The 15,476-nt window shown below is 40.7% G+C and overlaps 1 long non-coding RNA gene across 1 annotated transcript; it reads right to left on the reverse strand.

The window, feature by feature from the left end:
- Window positions 1-9,705: 9,705 nt before the first annotated feature.
- On the reverse strand, window positions 9,706-11,550 carry LOC138961004 (uncharacterized). The gene is made up of 3 exons (XR_011454117.1): window positions 11,413-11,550; window positions 10,757-10,908; window positions 9,706-10,033 (listed from the first exon to the last, which is right to left on the reverse strand). It is a non-coding gene; the product is annotated as an uncharacterized lncRNA (long non-coding RNA).
- Between the last annotated feature and the right edge of the window lie 3,926 nt (window positions 11,551-15,476).

The following is a 15,476-nucleotide window of genomic DNA, read 5'->3' on the forward strand; positions in this document are numbered from 1 at the left end:
GAAATTAAAGCATTAATTCCCATGTAATTTCATTAACACTTTATATGCCAGTTAAGGCCGTTCACTTAACCTTCAGGATCACCTTTTGGATTAAGTATTTTTTTAACAGGGATCACGTGACCGCCGCTCATGTAATGGGACTGTATAGCCTTCGGTTTTCATATTTATGAGCCGCGGCCTTTGACCTTGGTCGATAAAGATGAAACCGAAGACGATATGGTCCCCTCGGACCAACAAAAAATTGTCTGTCAACAAGCCACCAACCATCTTATAATACCCGATGTGTTTATCTTCGTAATATTTGCGGTCATTTCGTTATGTTACCTTTGCTGTAATACACAAAACATGTCTTGCAGCATTGTGTTACTATGAAGCGCTAGTTTGTATTTTCAATTCGTTGTGTTTGAAGTTTTTGCAGAAAAACATTGATTTTTCTTGCAAAGTGTACGTGTTTACATTGTATATTTTAGTGTATCCTAATTGAAACGAGGTGAAACAAACAGCTTCTTTGCCTTTCTTTTCTTTAGTCTTTTATTTTAGTTCTTTCTTCCTGTTCTAGCTTAACTGGTATTTGCATTGGTAAACTGTGGGGGTGTGGATGGTGGGGGTGGATTGTCAGTTGTGTCACTCATTGGTAAACTGTGGGGGTGTGGATGGTGGGGGTGGATTGTCAGTTGTGTCACTCATTGGTAAACTGTGGGGGTGTGGATGGTGGGGGTGGATTGTCAGTTGTGTCACTCATTGGTAAACTGTGGGGGTGTGGATGGTGGGGGTGGATTGCCAGTTGTGTCACTCATTGGTGGTGTGGCAGGTTACTTAGTGATAAGGTCGCGATTTAAGGAGGAGATATTAATCTCGCATTCAAATACAGGCAAGAATCTAAAGGTGACAACAACCACTGACAAAAGTAGTTGGAGAAAATTAACACAGCCCATCATTTCCTTTGTCAAAAGGACGTTTACCTGTACTCATTAACGCCATCCATTCCACACTGAAACAAAGGAACAAAGCTGTGAATCACAGGAGATATTCAGCTTTTCTCATAAAAAGAAAAAGCATTTCCATGTGAGGTTGAGATGTCCCTTGTCTCACTATGGTGGAAGGTGCCTCTTGCAGCCTGAGCGTTACTACTGACACACTGACGGCAGTCAGATAATGTGAACTGCACTGATCTCTACAACATACACTGGCTAAATAAAACAAAACTCCTCTCAATGAAACACAGCTGCCGGCAGCAGATACTTTGCTGAACTTGACCCAGTGGCAGATGGTACAAACGATATGTAAAGAACACACGCACAATTATAACTTGAATCATTTTTTTCGTGTCTGTTTACGATTGTTCTTTTTATTTTTTATTTGTTATTGTATCCATCTTTATACATTCATGTCTTAGTTTTAGTAGGGACAGATTGTAAGACTAGGCGTCAACCTAAAATCTCCACCCTTGAGTAATAAAGTTCGTTCGTTCGTTCGTTCGTTCGTTCGTTCTCTCTCGTGCGCGCACGTTCGCGCGCCCTGAGAGAAATTATGTCAAGCATTATTCATTCTTTTCTACAGAGTTCTCATACACACTGATACAATTATCCATTTCTGTCAGGTCAAAGTTAGGAGCAGTTGTGATAGAAAATATGCACCGTGAATGGAAATGTGTCGATGTCTTTATGACTTTGACGTTTTCCCCACGCAATCTGGTTATCTCCTAGGGTTTCTTTGGTGTTTTTTCTACTTCTTTACAGCTGAGCAATGAAAGCCTATTATGGCGGTTGGACAGCAAAGAATCAACAGGAAGCCAGAAGAAAAGGCCGAACGAGTGCTCTCGTTCTTAGTCATTCCTACGCTGTGAAAACATCAGTTCAATGCCGTCATTGTAGTCATTGTGAGAATTTGAATTGCGCTATTGACAACTGAGCAGTATACAATTCTTTAAAGGTACTGAACTTGTCAAATCCAGATGCACGGAGCCCCTGGGGCTTTTAGTCATACCTCAGGCAGCTATCCGTTAGAAGAACTACCAAGTTTCATTGACTTGCACCCAAAGAGTCAAGAACTGCGATTGTTTTACGAATTAATTTCGTACTCTGACCCGGCTGGTCTTGGCCTATTTTTGGATCTAAATTTAGATCAGGTAGATCACCACATCATGCACAAAAAGACACGTCACTAGCAAACTATGTCAGACGTCATCATGAGTTTGTGTAAAACAAAATGGAGGCCGGAATCACTCAGTTGAATCGAACTCCGACCAAACACCACGTAATAACTAGGTTAATTTATGCACTCGCGTGAACAAGAAACTGTCGAGCTTCACAGATGTCGTCGTTGGGTAGTTTTGGGTTTGTTTTACTACCATAGGAGGATTTTTGAACTGTAAATGCGCTCAGCTGCAACAAAAACGCAAAACGAAGGCTGCGAGCTGCACTGTGCCTTTAAACTGGTGTCCCACGACTGGCAAACATAGCACTGAGGTTTACCTTTTCCCCATTTACCCTCAACCCTGGGCAACGTGACAAAGAGAACCATTTCTTTCGACCTTGTTTGTCGCCTTAGCATTTCCCACTGAGAAATCACATTTGATTTGATTTGGGCTTAGCCCCCCACCCCCCCCCCCTTTTTTTTTTAACGTAGCACAACTATCACTAATTCCTCATTTCCAAGAACGGCAACTGATCAGGTCATTTGTTGGCCAGCTAACTTCGATCTCTCTCTTCGTCATGTCACTTTCCCTCCGGTTGGCGACCAGGCGTGTGGCCGGTTCTGTGGTCTGAAGCCAGGTAAATTAAGTAATCACAGATGTTCGAGACTATATTGATTATCAAAATGTCAAAATATCAACATCAACAACAACAACAACAACAACGACAACTACAACAACAACAACAACTACAGAAGAAAGAGACGAGTGTTCACGGTAAAACCAGGAAGACGAAAGTTTCGTGCGCCTAAACTGAAATGGCGACGAAGATAACGGTTGACGCGGAGTACACGAGCAGTGTTGGCTGCTAAGAACGGGCTTCCAGATTTTGGCAAACGCACAGTTTAAAACGTAAGTTTCTCCTCTTGTTTTTAACCATAAGTTTCACGCTTTTACTGGGTTTTTTTCCCCATCTGTTAGAATTAGCTGAACAACAACCACAATGGGTACTGATTTTTGACGAAAACATGTGTCAGTTCGTACCACTTTCATCAAATTGTTTCAGTTTTGACGCGTTTTATGACGTTCGTGAGTTTGGTTGAATGCTTGAGCAATTAGCATTTTAATACCACTATAAAAAAACAAACCAGGTAGATGGTATGGAAGTATTGTGTCTCAACCACTGTTTTGTTTTTGTTTTTTGTTGGTTTTCAACAAGCCTCGGGCTGCTTCCAAACGAAGTTTTTTCTCCTAGCTCTTAATAGATACGTTCAAATGCTTTGTATTCAGATGTGGCATTTTTCTTGCAAGAAAGAATCTGAAAAATGTCAAATTAAGCTTACTTGAGCTTGTTGGTTTTATAAACTCATGTTTGTATTTTTGATTAAGGAAGAATTGTTTAAATTGTTCAAAGACGTAAATTCAAGTATATTGAGGTTTCTTAAAGTTGAGTTTCTATAGGAGTGCAAACTTGAAAATGTCACCAAAGCACATAGGTACAGCACACACCCAACATAACATATAAATGCACACACAAACAGACGTACTCAGACGCCTTTAAAAAATCAAGTGGATCACACACACTGTTTTATTTCTATTTGCAAACACAATCACATATTCTTTATTTTGTCTGTGTGCAAACATGACTTCAACACTACACACACATACACACACACACACACACACACACACACACACACACACACACACACACACACACACACACACACACACACTCACTCACGCACACACTCTTACACATTAAATCTGTATCACAAATAAAATGTTAAAATGGAGAATGCGATCGCGCGACGGGGTACGGCAGTGTATTGAACAAGGAAGTCAAAATGAAGATGTCCTTCAGAAACAAAAGACTCAGACACCATCTGAAGAGTTATTCTGTCCAAAAATGAATATTCAAACGTACATTGACCGCGCTGGTAACTTCCTGTTTGCTCTTTCAAGGCTTAGCATAATTTATTTTCAAGAGGGATTGAGGGGGAACAAATAAACGTATCGGCAGAGGTTCGAACCCAAGACCTCAAATTTCGGGGCCGATGTCCTAACCGCTATGAAACTCCAACAGTTTTGAAAACAATGAAAAACTTATAATTCTATTTTATGCTACAGTGGCATTACTCTTCATGCGTTGCAAAAACGTCAAAAATTACCTTTAAAATTAGCCGTTATTTTGCAAACATGTTTCAAGGAATTGCAGCACATGTTTACCCCTCCATGCTACATACGGCGTCGCACAATGAAATGGCTGCGATATCTCTATTTACAACTTGCAAATACAGTCAAAGAACTGTAATCAAATCACTCCAGCACATTTTGGAGAGATGATAAAAGTCAGATCATTTGACCTACACACCAGAAACTGTGCCATATACACAAACTGAAGTTAATGCACCATGAACATATTTGCAGAACTGAAATTGACTTTAAATATGATGCCCTTCCTGTTTGAAGACAGTACACCGAAGGCGCCATTTTGGACAGTTTTCTGACGAATTGGACCTTAAACAGTTGAAGGGACAGTCGTTGTACTGTAATTTAGAAACGCCTGCAATAATTTGCTCAAAACTGCTCTGAAACTATGGCAAATAATTAAATTAATTTTCATCAGCGAGCGGTTAGCTTTGCCCAGCTCTCCTGTGTCAGGAGCCCGATTCCGTATGTCATCATATTTTATTTAGTCCTCATAGATACCCATTCGTCAAAGCAAATTAAGAACGTTGGATTGAGGCAGTCAAACCCACAGTCTAGCAAGCGCATACATATTCCGTGCCATACAGGGCTAAAACGCTTCCCATAATGTAAACAAACACACAAGCGGGTTGGAGAATATCACGTCTAAAATGACTAGGAAGCACAGCATTCAGATTTGAAAAATAAAACGCTCAAACACCCATTTTTGCAAGTTGATATAAACCAAATATGAAGTGATTTACTTAACAGCTGCAAAAGTAATTAGCATTTGTTGGGGGTCAGCCCGTTAGACATTCTTTTATTAAATCCAGAAAAGAATGTTTTCCAAGCCGCACAGACGCAGGACGCTTCAGCAAAGGAGCACTGCAAACCCCATCGGTTACTTCTTATGACTGGTGAACGTCTTTGTGACTTCAGTTAAGGAGCAAGAATGAGGAGCCATGGCCGGGAGTGGACAGGAGGAGACGTTCCTTCCGGCAGTGAGAGACTGTCAGTGGCAGACAGTGAGACAGCTGGTGCAGCAGGGATCCAGCCTGAAGCAGAGAGACGTGGCTGTCAGTCAGGCTGTCACACACAGCCAGTGGGGGCTCGTCGCACAGCTCGTGAAGCTCGGAGTCAGTCAGCAGTGCAGAGACCTGGCTGTACAGACGGCTGCAAGGTTGGTCCACATAAATGATAAGATACTTTCCTCACAGTGTAGACAAGAGAGGACAGTCCTCAAAATTGTCCCTCCAAATTGAGATGAGATTTTTATGAGCCAGGCCTACCCAAATAGTGGGATTGGCCTAATTCGAACCTTATTGACCCCCCCCCTCCCTTGCTGAACGGTAATGAGCATGGTTTCAAGGGAAATGTATCGCTTGAACATTGGAATACCCTTCTTTTAGCCATGTACACTCTTCAAAAAAGGTTAAGGATCACTTTTTTACAAGCACGCCACACAAAATGGACAAGACCGAATTCTTTCAATTTTTTTAAATTATATAATTGAACAACCAAGGAGTAATGACAAACAAAGCAAAAATCGAACGCGGCAGCGACAATTTAGCTAGAATGTGTCAAACGTGACAACCCTCGAAAATGGAATTCACAACAATGTGAATCAGTGTCAATACCGCGTGTGCCCTCCGTTGTGTGCCAGGCATTCAACACATCGTTGGCGCATGGAGTGGATCAGGTTGCATATGAATGCTCTGGGAACTCCATTCCATTCCTGCTGGAGCCATTGCAGCAGTTGACCCAGATTGGCAGGAGGAGGGTGATGTTGCTGTACCCGACGACAAAGCTCGTCCCACATGTGCTCTATGGGGTTCATGTCCGGGCTGTTGGCTGGCCACAGCATCCTGTTGACCCTGGCCTGCTGGGTGAAGGTGTTTACAGCGGCAGAGCGATGGGGAGGTGCGTTGTCATCCTGAAGAATCGCACGAGGGCCGATCGCTTGGAGGGCTGGAACGACCAGGGGTTGCAGGATCACATTCTGGTAGCGGACACCGGTCAAGTTGGCCACTACATGGTACAGAGGTGTCTTTAGACGTGTGCTGATCCCTCCCCAGACCATCACAGAGCCTCCGCCAAAACGCTGTCGTTCCAGAAGAGCGCCTTCTGCGAAGCGATAGGAAAAACTTTGCAACGTTAACATACGAGAAGAAAGTCAAGTAAATGATCTACCCTGAACAGGTTGATTTGTTTAGCTAGCTTGCGTATTTTGTGTGTTATGCTATTCCTACTGATGCAGGTGTCGATCGCAAGAGCGGTCAAAAACGGGACTTTTTGCGTCATTGTTTAGGGTGACATAACAAAAAGCGCTGTACTTTAGCAACGACTTGGTGGATTGCTTTGAAACTTTCAGAATAATCAACCAACACACTACAGATACTTCGAGCGAGAGTACCCTTATTTGAGCGGCGGTCACGTGATCCCTGTAAAAGATATCTTTAATCCAAATGTGACCCTGATAGTCAAGTGAATGGCCTTACCTGTCATATGAAATTTCCCGGGAATTAATGCTTTAATTTGGGTGCGAAATTTGTTGCAATAATTTGTTGGCCAAGTTTAGATAATTTTGAACACTTTGTTGTTGTGAATAGGATCGTCATGTCAATATTAGTGAGTACCAGAACTCAACCATTTTAGAAAGGACATAGATCATTTTGAACACTTTGCTGTTGTGAATAGGTCCATCGTGGCAATACAATGGAGTACAAAAACTCAATTATTATTGAAAAGTGCATTTTCTTTTTTCCTCGCTATTTTTCATTTGGATCTGCTTCGGTTATGATCTTCTTTTGTACTTTTCTCTATTGGTCCTGAAGATGCCTTCCAAGGCAAATATTGGACAGCTATGTTGTCTTTGTCTTGCTGAGTGAGGATGTCTGTGGTTTAAAAAAAACCAAATTATTCTCCCACTCCCCCCAAACTCAGATGGCTATTATGTTATGCTTTCTCAATATTAAAGAAGTGTGACGATTGGAAAACTTTTCACAGATGAAAACATGTTGAACTTGTTAAAGAGCTCTTAAATGTACGACAGATATCCGCATAAAAAAAATAAAAATAAAAAAAATAATAAAAAAGCTCTTAAATGTTTGCTTGCTTGCTCAATTGTATGAGCTTACGTGATGCATAAAGTTTCTGGTGTATATGTGTTGAACGTGTAATGGTTAGTTTGGGAACAGCATATATAGTATTTAATACGTGTTAGTAGCAGTCGTTCCATGACACAATTATTGCAAGGTAAAGTTGACTTATGACAGGTCTTTTTTTTCTGACAGGTCTTATTTTCCTCAACGACGGTGAAATTATTGTTTTGGTCCTGATTAAACACTGATATTTGTTAAGTTTAAATGTCTCAATTAAGCTTTTAGTTTTGCTATTTTAGTATACCTATGCATGTGAGACATTGCCGAAGGTGACGTTTTCAAATGACGTGGCACCCCCCGCGGGTTAGGGAGAGTCCCATGTTGGTTGGGACGATAAAGAATTTACCCGATGCTCCCCAGCATGTCGTAAGAGGCGACTAACGGATTTTGTTTCTCCTTTTACCCTTGTTAAGTGTTTCTTGTATAGAATATAGTCAATTTTTGTAAAGATTTTAGTCAAGCAGTATGTTGCAAGCCCCTGGAGCAAATTTTTGATTAGTGCTTTTGTGAACAAGAAACAATTGACAAGTGGCTCTATCCCATCTCCCCCCTTCCCCCGTCGCGATATAACCTTCGTGGTTGAAAACGACGTTAAACACCAAATAAAGAAAGAAAGAAATGACGTGGCCTTCATATTTTTGTCATTCTCGTGACTTGGTTTCTTTACTGATATTTTCAACACTGTTTGTCAACAAGCGATGTTCAAAACTAACTCTTAATGGAAGGGCGCTGGTTCTGTGCGACGCTTAGTTTTCGAGATAGGTGTGACTGACGAAGAACAGGACGTCACATTCCAAATAAGCACGACTATGTTGCAGGTGGAAGCCGCTGAGATTGCATTTCTTCTGGAGGTTTCCGCAAAAATAGATATTACACGATTTGCGCGAAACAGTTGAGAAGCAGACGATCTCTGAGATCTCTGTTCGTCTCGTGATAACGTTATTTTGTATAACGATTCACTTACAAACTAAAGTTTACCATTTGGTGTGTCAGTGGTAAAATTTGTAAATAGAAATGTGTAATACAGACAAAGCAAACTAATAAACGTGTTTTTCTCGTGAAAAATGTTGCGTTGTGCGGGTGTTTGGGTGGCCACGTGATGTACACAAAGCAAAGTGCGGGACGGACTCTGCTCTGTGCTGTAACACTGGCAAGTTCAAAACACGAGAAAAACGATTTCGTTATGCGGGCAGCCACGGGGGATGTATGTATTTTTCAAATGGTTGTAAAATAAGTCTTGTATTTATCACCGTACTCAGGCCCTGTTCGTTTTTTCGTCACACCTGAACCCGTTATTTCTTGTGAGCGACGCAGCATTGTCTGTCAGTATGTCCAAGCATTGCGCCTCACTTTAGTCGATCAGTTAAAACGAGCAATCGGCAGCGAAAAACTGACTCCGATGTGTATGTTACTCAGTGCCTGCACGATATGATGCCTTTTTCTTTCCAAAATCTGCACATCGGAGCCACGATTTACTGGCGATGGCCTGCAGTTATCGCTGAGCACGCGTGTTTCCGAAACTCCCCTTGCAAAACGCACGTGACCAAAGGCAAAACAGCTTGTCGGCGATCACTCCGGGCAAGCGATCATTACGGCAACAAATCGTAAACTCCGATGTGTTTATGTTCGAACAAAATGGAGTTACAAATAGCGGGCACTTCATAACATACACATCGAAGTCAGTACGTGTTATTGTTTGACTCACAAAAGCGGGGCGAAATATGACTGTCCCACAACGACTGACAATCCTGACAGAGTTATTTCCGGTAGACGTCTATTTGGAATAGAGGAGCACAGGAAGTGTACCATGATGTGTTGAGTTGCAGTAAATACAAGCTGTTTTTTACCTTTTATTCTGGGCTTGTATTTGATATGGATATAATTTGAAGAGTGTGCATTTATAAGTGTGTGTGTGTGTGTGTGTGTGTGTGTGTATGTGTGTGTGTGAGTGTGTGAGGGCATGTTACGGTGTGTATGTGGGCGAGTGCACACGATCGAACACAAGCACACACACTCACACGCGTACATAGAACCGCACGCGCACACACCAACACAGGAACAAACACTGAACGCACACGCACGCGTGGACGCAGATATAGGCTACTCACGCACACGGGGATGAAACACATATTTTGCAATCACAACAGATAAGAGGGAGAGAGAGAAAAAGAGAGAGGACGAAAACAACTCCAACATCAGAATCAAAAACAAAAGCAACAGCACTGTGCGTCACCTTTACTTTGGTAGTCAATGGTACAATAACACAGCCGGACAACTTTTTTCGAATAAAATCTCAAATTAAGGTTACAGTTCAGCGCATGTCAGCTTACGTCATCAATATCTTATGACGTCATCGGTACATGCGTAGTACGTCATTGATGTATGATTACCACGTCAGTCAAAGACACTTCCTTCCACACGAAGTACGACAGCATGACTGACCCTGTGGGCACACTGGCAGGTTTTTGCCCGCACGTTTCGAACACTCGTTCTTCTTCGCGCAAGTCACGTCTTTAGCTTGCGCGGGGCATTTCGCTTTACGACATGCCTGAAACCAGAGAGAAAAACTATTAAAAAGGGCGTCGGGGGACGGGGGTGGGGGAGGGGGGGATAACTTAGCATGGTCTGATGTGACCGATGCAATTCAGAAATGAGATCTTCCATTCAGTGCACGCCTTTTAGTAGTGATGAAATTTTCTTTTCTTCATCTCTTATTTACAAGAATCCTTCGTTGCTGCCCTAGATGACAACGGACAGTAAGTAAAGTACGTATATACGAGAACTATAGGCCTTTTTGTGGTGACACTCGTAGTACATTAAATTTTGTCTGCATCGTTTCTTCACTATAAATTACCACGCATTATAGCAGTGATAGTAACTTCGTCTACATTTCTTCTTGGCCATAAGCTCAAGCCTTTCAAACAGTGATAGTAAATTTGTGTTTATCTGTTCTATATTATAACTACAGGCCTGTTAGCAGTAAAAAGTAATTTTGTATTAATATTGTCTTTACTATAAGCACATAACTTTTTACAACGATAGTAATTAAAGTTGTATTTATCCTTAAATTTCATCACTATAAAAACAGAACTATTTACAACGATAGTAACTAAAGTTGTATTTATCTTTAAAATTTCATCACTATAAAAACAGAACCATTTACAACAATAGTAACTAAAGTTGTTTTGATCTTTTCATCACTATAAGAACCCAACTATTTACAAACATAGTAACTAAAGTTGTATTCTTTTTTCATCACTAAAGAACATGCCTTCTTGCAGAGTTTCTTGGTGGTGAAGCGGTTGTCGTTGCCCCCACATCCGCCAAATACAAACTCCTTGCACGTCCTGCTGTTTGTATCGTAGTACCAACTGGGGAAGTACGCCTTACACAGGCCCGGCTGCTTCGCCTGATAGCACTTGTCTGAATATTTTGAAAAATCACAAAAATCACCCAAAAAAGAACGCACGCACACACACACACACACAGGCGCACACGCACGCACTCACGCACGCACAAACGCACGCACGAACGCACACACACACACACAAACACACACACACCAGCACAGATACACGAACACATTGTATTTCTTTTACCAGTCCGACTGAGATGTGAACCGATTGATGTTGGTTGAAACACCTTTATTCTTTTTTACATTTCGTCAAGTTTTGACCAATTGATTTAACATAGACGGGGAATCGAGACGAGGGTGGCGGTGTGTATGTGTAGAGAGATTCAGAGAAAACTACTGGAACGATCTTTATGAACCTTAACATTAGAGTTCCTGCAAAAAATATCCCCAGACGATTATTATTAAAAAAAATCTTTGATGACGTCATATCCGGCTGATTTTGTGGAAGTGGAGGCGGCACTGTGACACCCTAATTTTTGTAATCAAATTGTCACACAGATACACACACTTACGGACAACACAGGTGGGTATTGCAGGACAGGGCGCTCTGACACAGAGCACTTGATTCATCACGCACTCATAGCCAGGTTTGCAGTCCTGGAAAAAAACCCCAGTTATTTTACTTCTCAGAGAGCCCAACAAAGCATACACAATAAAAAGAAAAAAATAACATCATTTTCAATAATCTAGAATACTTATACAGTGGAACCCCCCTTTTAAGACCTCCACAGATCTGAGAAAACAAGGTCTTAAAAAGGAGGGAATCTGAAAATGGGGGTAATTTTACAGAGGTTATAAACAGAAAGTCTGAGAAAACAATGTCTTAAAAAAGAGGGAATCTGAAAATGGGGGTAATTTTACAGAGGTTATAAACAGAAAGTCTGAGAAAACAATGTCTTAAAAAAGAGGGAATCTGAAAATGGGGGTAATTTTACAGAGGTTATGAACAGAAGGTCTGAGAAAACAATGTCTTAAAAAAGAGGGAATCTGAAAATGGGGGTAATTTTACAGAGGTTATAAACAGAAAGTCTGAGAAAACAATGTCTTAAAAAAGAGGGAATCTGAAAATGGGGGTAATTTTACAGAGGTTATAAACACAAAGTCTGAGAAAACAATGTCTTAAAAAAGAGGAAATCTGAAAATGGGGGTAATTTTACAGAGGTTATGAACAAAAAGTCTGAGAAAACAAGGTCTTAAAAAAGGAGGGAATCTGAAAATGGGGGTAATTTTACAGAGGTTATGAACAGAAGGTCTGAGAAAACAATGTCTTAAAAAAGAGGGAATCTGAAAATGGGGGTAATTTTACAGAGGTTATAAACAGAAAGTCTGAGAAAACAATGTCTTAAAAAAGAGGGAATCTGAAAATGGGGGTAATTTTACAGAGGTTATAAACACAAAGTCTGAGAAAACAATGTCTTAAAAAAGAGGGAATCTGAAAATGGGGGTAATTTTACAGAGGTTATGAACAGAAAGTCTGAGAAAACAAGGTCTTAAAAAAGGAGGGAATCTGAAAATGGGGGTAATTTTACAGAGGTTATGAACAGAAGGTCTGAGAAAACAATGTCTTAAAAAAGAGGGAATCTGAAAATGGGGGTAATTTTACAGAGGTTATAAACAGAAAGTCTGAGAAAACAATGTCTTAAAAAAGAGGGAATCTGAAAATGGGGGTAATTTTACAGAGGTTATGAACAGAAGGTCTGAGAAAACAATGTCTTAAAAAAGAGGGAATCTGAAAATGGGGGTAATTTTACAGAGGTTATAAACAGAAAGTCTGAGAAAACAATGTCTTAAAAAAGGAGGGAATCTGAAAATGGGGGTAATTTTACAGAGGTTATAAACACAAAGTCTGAGAAAACAATGTCTTAAAAAAGGAGGGAATCTGAAAATGGGGGTAATTTTACAGAGGTTATAAACACAAAGTCTGAGAAAACAATGTCTTAAAAAAGAGGGAATCTGAAAATGGGGGTAATTTTACAGAGGTTATGAACAGAAGGTCTGAGAAAACAATGTCTTAAAAAAGAGGGAATCTGAAAATGGGGGTAATTTTACAGAGGTTATAAACAGAAAGTCTGAGAAAACAATGTCTTAAAAAAGGAGGGAATCTGAAAATGGGGGTAATTTTACAGAGGTTATAAACACAAAGTCTGAGAAAACAATGTCTTAAAAAAGAGGGAATCTGAAAATGGGGGTAATTTTACAGAGGTTATGAACAGAAAGTCTGAGAAAACAATGTCTTAAAAAAGGAGGGAATCTGAAAATGGGGGTAATTTTACAGAGGTTATGAACAGAAGGTCTGAGAAAACAATGTCTTAAAAAAGAGGGAATCTGAAAATGGGGGTAATTTTACAGAGGTTATGAACAGAAGGTCTGAGAAAACAATGTCTTAAAAAAGAGGGAATCTGAAAATGGGGGTAATTTTACAGAGGTTATAAACAGAAAGTCTGAGAAAACAATGTCTTAAAAAAGAGGGAATCTGAAAATGGGGGTAATTTTACAGAGGTTATAAACACAAAGTCTGAGAAAACAATGTCTTAAAAAAGAGGGAATCTGAAAATGGGGGTAATTTTACAGAGGTTATGAACAGAAAGTCTGAGAAAACAAGGTCTTAAAAAAGGAGGGAATCTGAAAATGGGGGTAATTTTACAGAGGTTATAAACAGAAAGTCTGAGAAAACAATGTCTTAAAAAAGAGGGAATCTGAAAATGGGGGTAATTTTACAGAGGTTATGAACAGAAAGTCTGAGAAAACAAGGTCTTAAAAAATGAGGGAATCTGAAAATGGGGGTAATTTTACAGAGGTTATAAACAGAAAGTCTGAGAAAACAATGTCTTAAAAAAGAGGGAATCTGAAAATGGGGGTAATTTTACAGAGGTTATGAACAGAAAGTCTGAGAACAAGGTCTTAAAAGGGGGTTCCACTGTAGATCGCTAACTTAAGGCGATAGCCGACGTTTCTTTTTTGTCTGTGGTCGTGAAAATCTTTGAGATCGAGCCGATAGAGGCGCATCCAGCAGTGCGGACGTCATGGGAAACTCCCGGTGAAGACTTCGTGCAGCATCAAGCGATTAAAGGAACAGCAAGTACTGGATCCACACTGACTCACTGGATAGACATTTTGACCCTCGATGCATTTTCCAAGTTTCTAGTGGACATTAGTTTGACTGTGTCTTGTGCGTCTCTGACAGTCGTCGCTTCATTCTCTTGATTCAAAATGGGATCTAAACGAAAGTAAAAGTTATCTCCTCTATTGCATTGCAGTTTATTTAGATGAGTTTTAACAGAACATATAACAGAACTTGCATTAATGAACGGATCATAACTTAATATAAAAAGCAGTAATGAACAAAATTAAATAGATTTTTTTAATATCTTGATTTAGACCAAAGAACACACGCATTCTGTTTGCACGCATATATGATACATGCAGAGAATGAAAGAGAGAGAGAGAGAGAGAGAGAGAGAGAGAGAGAGAGAGAGAGAGAGAGAGAGAGAGAGAGAGAGAGAGAGAGAGAGAGAGAGAGAGAGTGTTTGTTTGTTTGCTTAACGCCCAGCCGACCACGAAGGGCCATATCAGGGCGGTGCTGCTTTGACATTTAACGTGCGCCACACACAAGACAGAAGTCGCAGCACAGGCTTCATGTCTCACCCAGTCACATTATTCTGACACCGGACCAACCAGTCCTAGCACTAACCCCATAATGCCAGACGCCAGGCGGAGCAGCCACTAGATTGCCAATTTTGAAGGTCTTAGGTATGACCCGGCCGGGGTTCGAACCCACGACCTCCCGATCACGGAGCGGACGCCTTACCACTAGGCCAACCGTGCCGGTATTGAGACTGAGAGAGAGAGAGAGAGAGAGAGAGAAAGAAAGAAAAAGAGAGAGAAAGAGAGAGAGAGAAAGAGAGAGAGAGAGAGAGAGAGAGAGAGAGAGAGAGAGAGAGAGAGAGAGAGAGAGAGAGAGGGTTGGGCTTAAAAACCCAGTCATATTCAAAACAAATGTGTTTCACATAGCAGGTTTACCTTTTCCCAATTCTACTCTCAAACCCGGTGTAACACGAAATTTTTACTCCACGAAAAATGTACTCCGGAGTAAAAATTTCGTACGAAATTCTTACTCCGAGTACCAGTTTCGTACAAGAAATGAACTCCCCAAGGCACGAAAAAATTACTCCCTCCACGAAATTTTTACTCCCCATTTTTTTTTACTTCCAGTAAAAATCTCGTACTCGAAAATGGGATACGGGCGAAGGGATAATGCCAATATGTGATTTCGCGCAAACGAATGTCGCGCTACCCTCCCTCTACCTCTTCCACCACCAAGACTAACAGGGGACAAGGGAGTAAACATTTTGTACACCTGGCATGGGAAGTTTGAATTGCTCGTGTTAGGGTGAAGTAATTTATTCGTTATTTATTTGTCAGGGGTGTAACATTTTTGTACGAAATGTTTACTCGGAACTCGGAAATTTATGTCGTGGGGAGTAATTTTATCGTAAAGGGAGTAACATTTTCGTACGAAATTTTTACTCCGGAGTAAAAATCTCGTGGGAGTAATTTTCTCGTGTTACACCGGTCA

The sequence above is a fragment of the Littorina saxatilis genome, linkage group LG3 (assembly GCF_037325665.1).
Source record: "Littorina saxatilis isolate snail1 linkage group LG3, US_GU_Lsax_2.0, whole genome shotgun sequence".
Lineage (NCBI taxonomy): Eukaryota > Metazoa > Mollusca > Gastropoda > Littorinimorpha > Littorinidae > Littorina > Littorina saxatilis.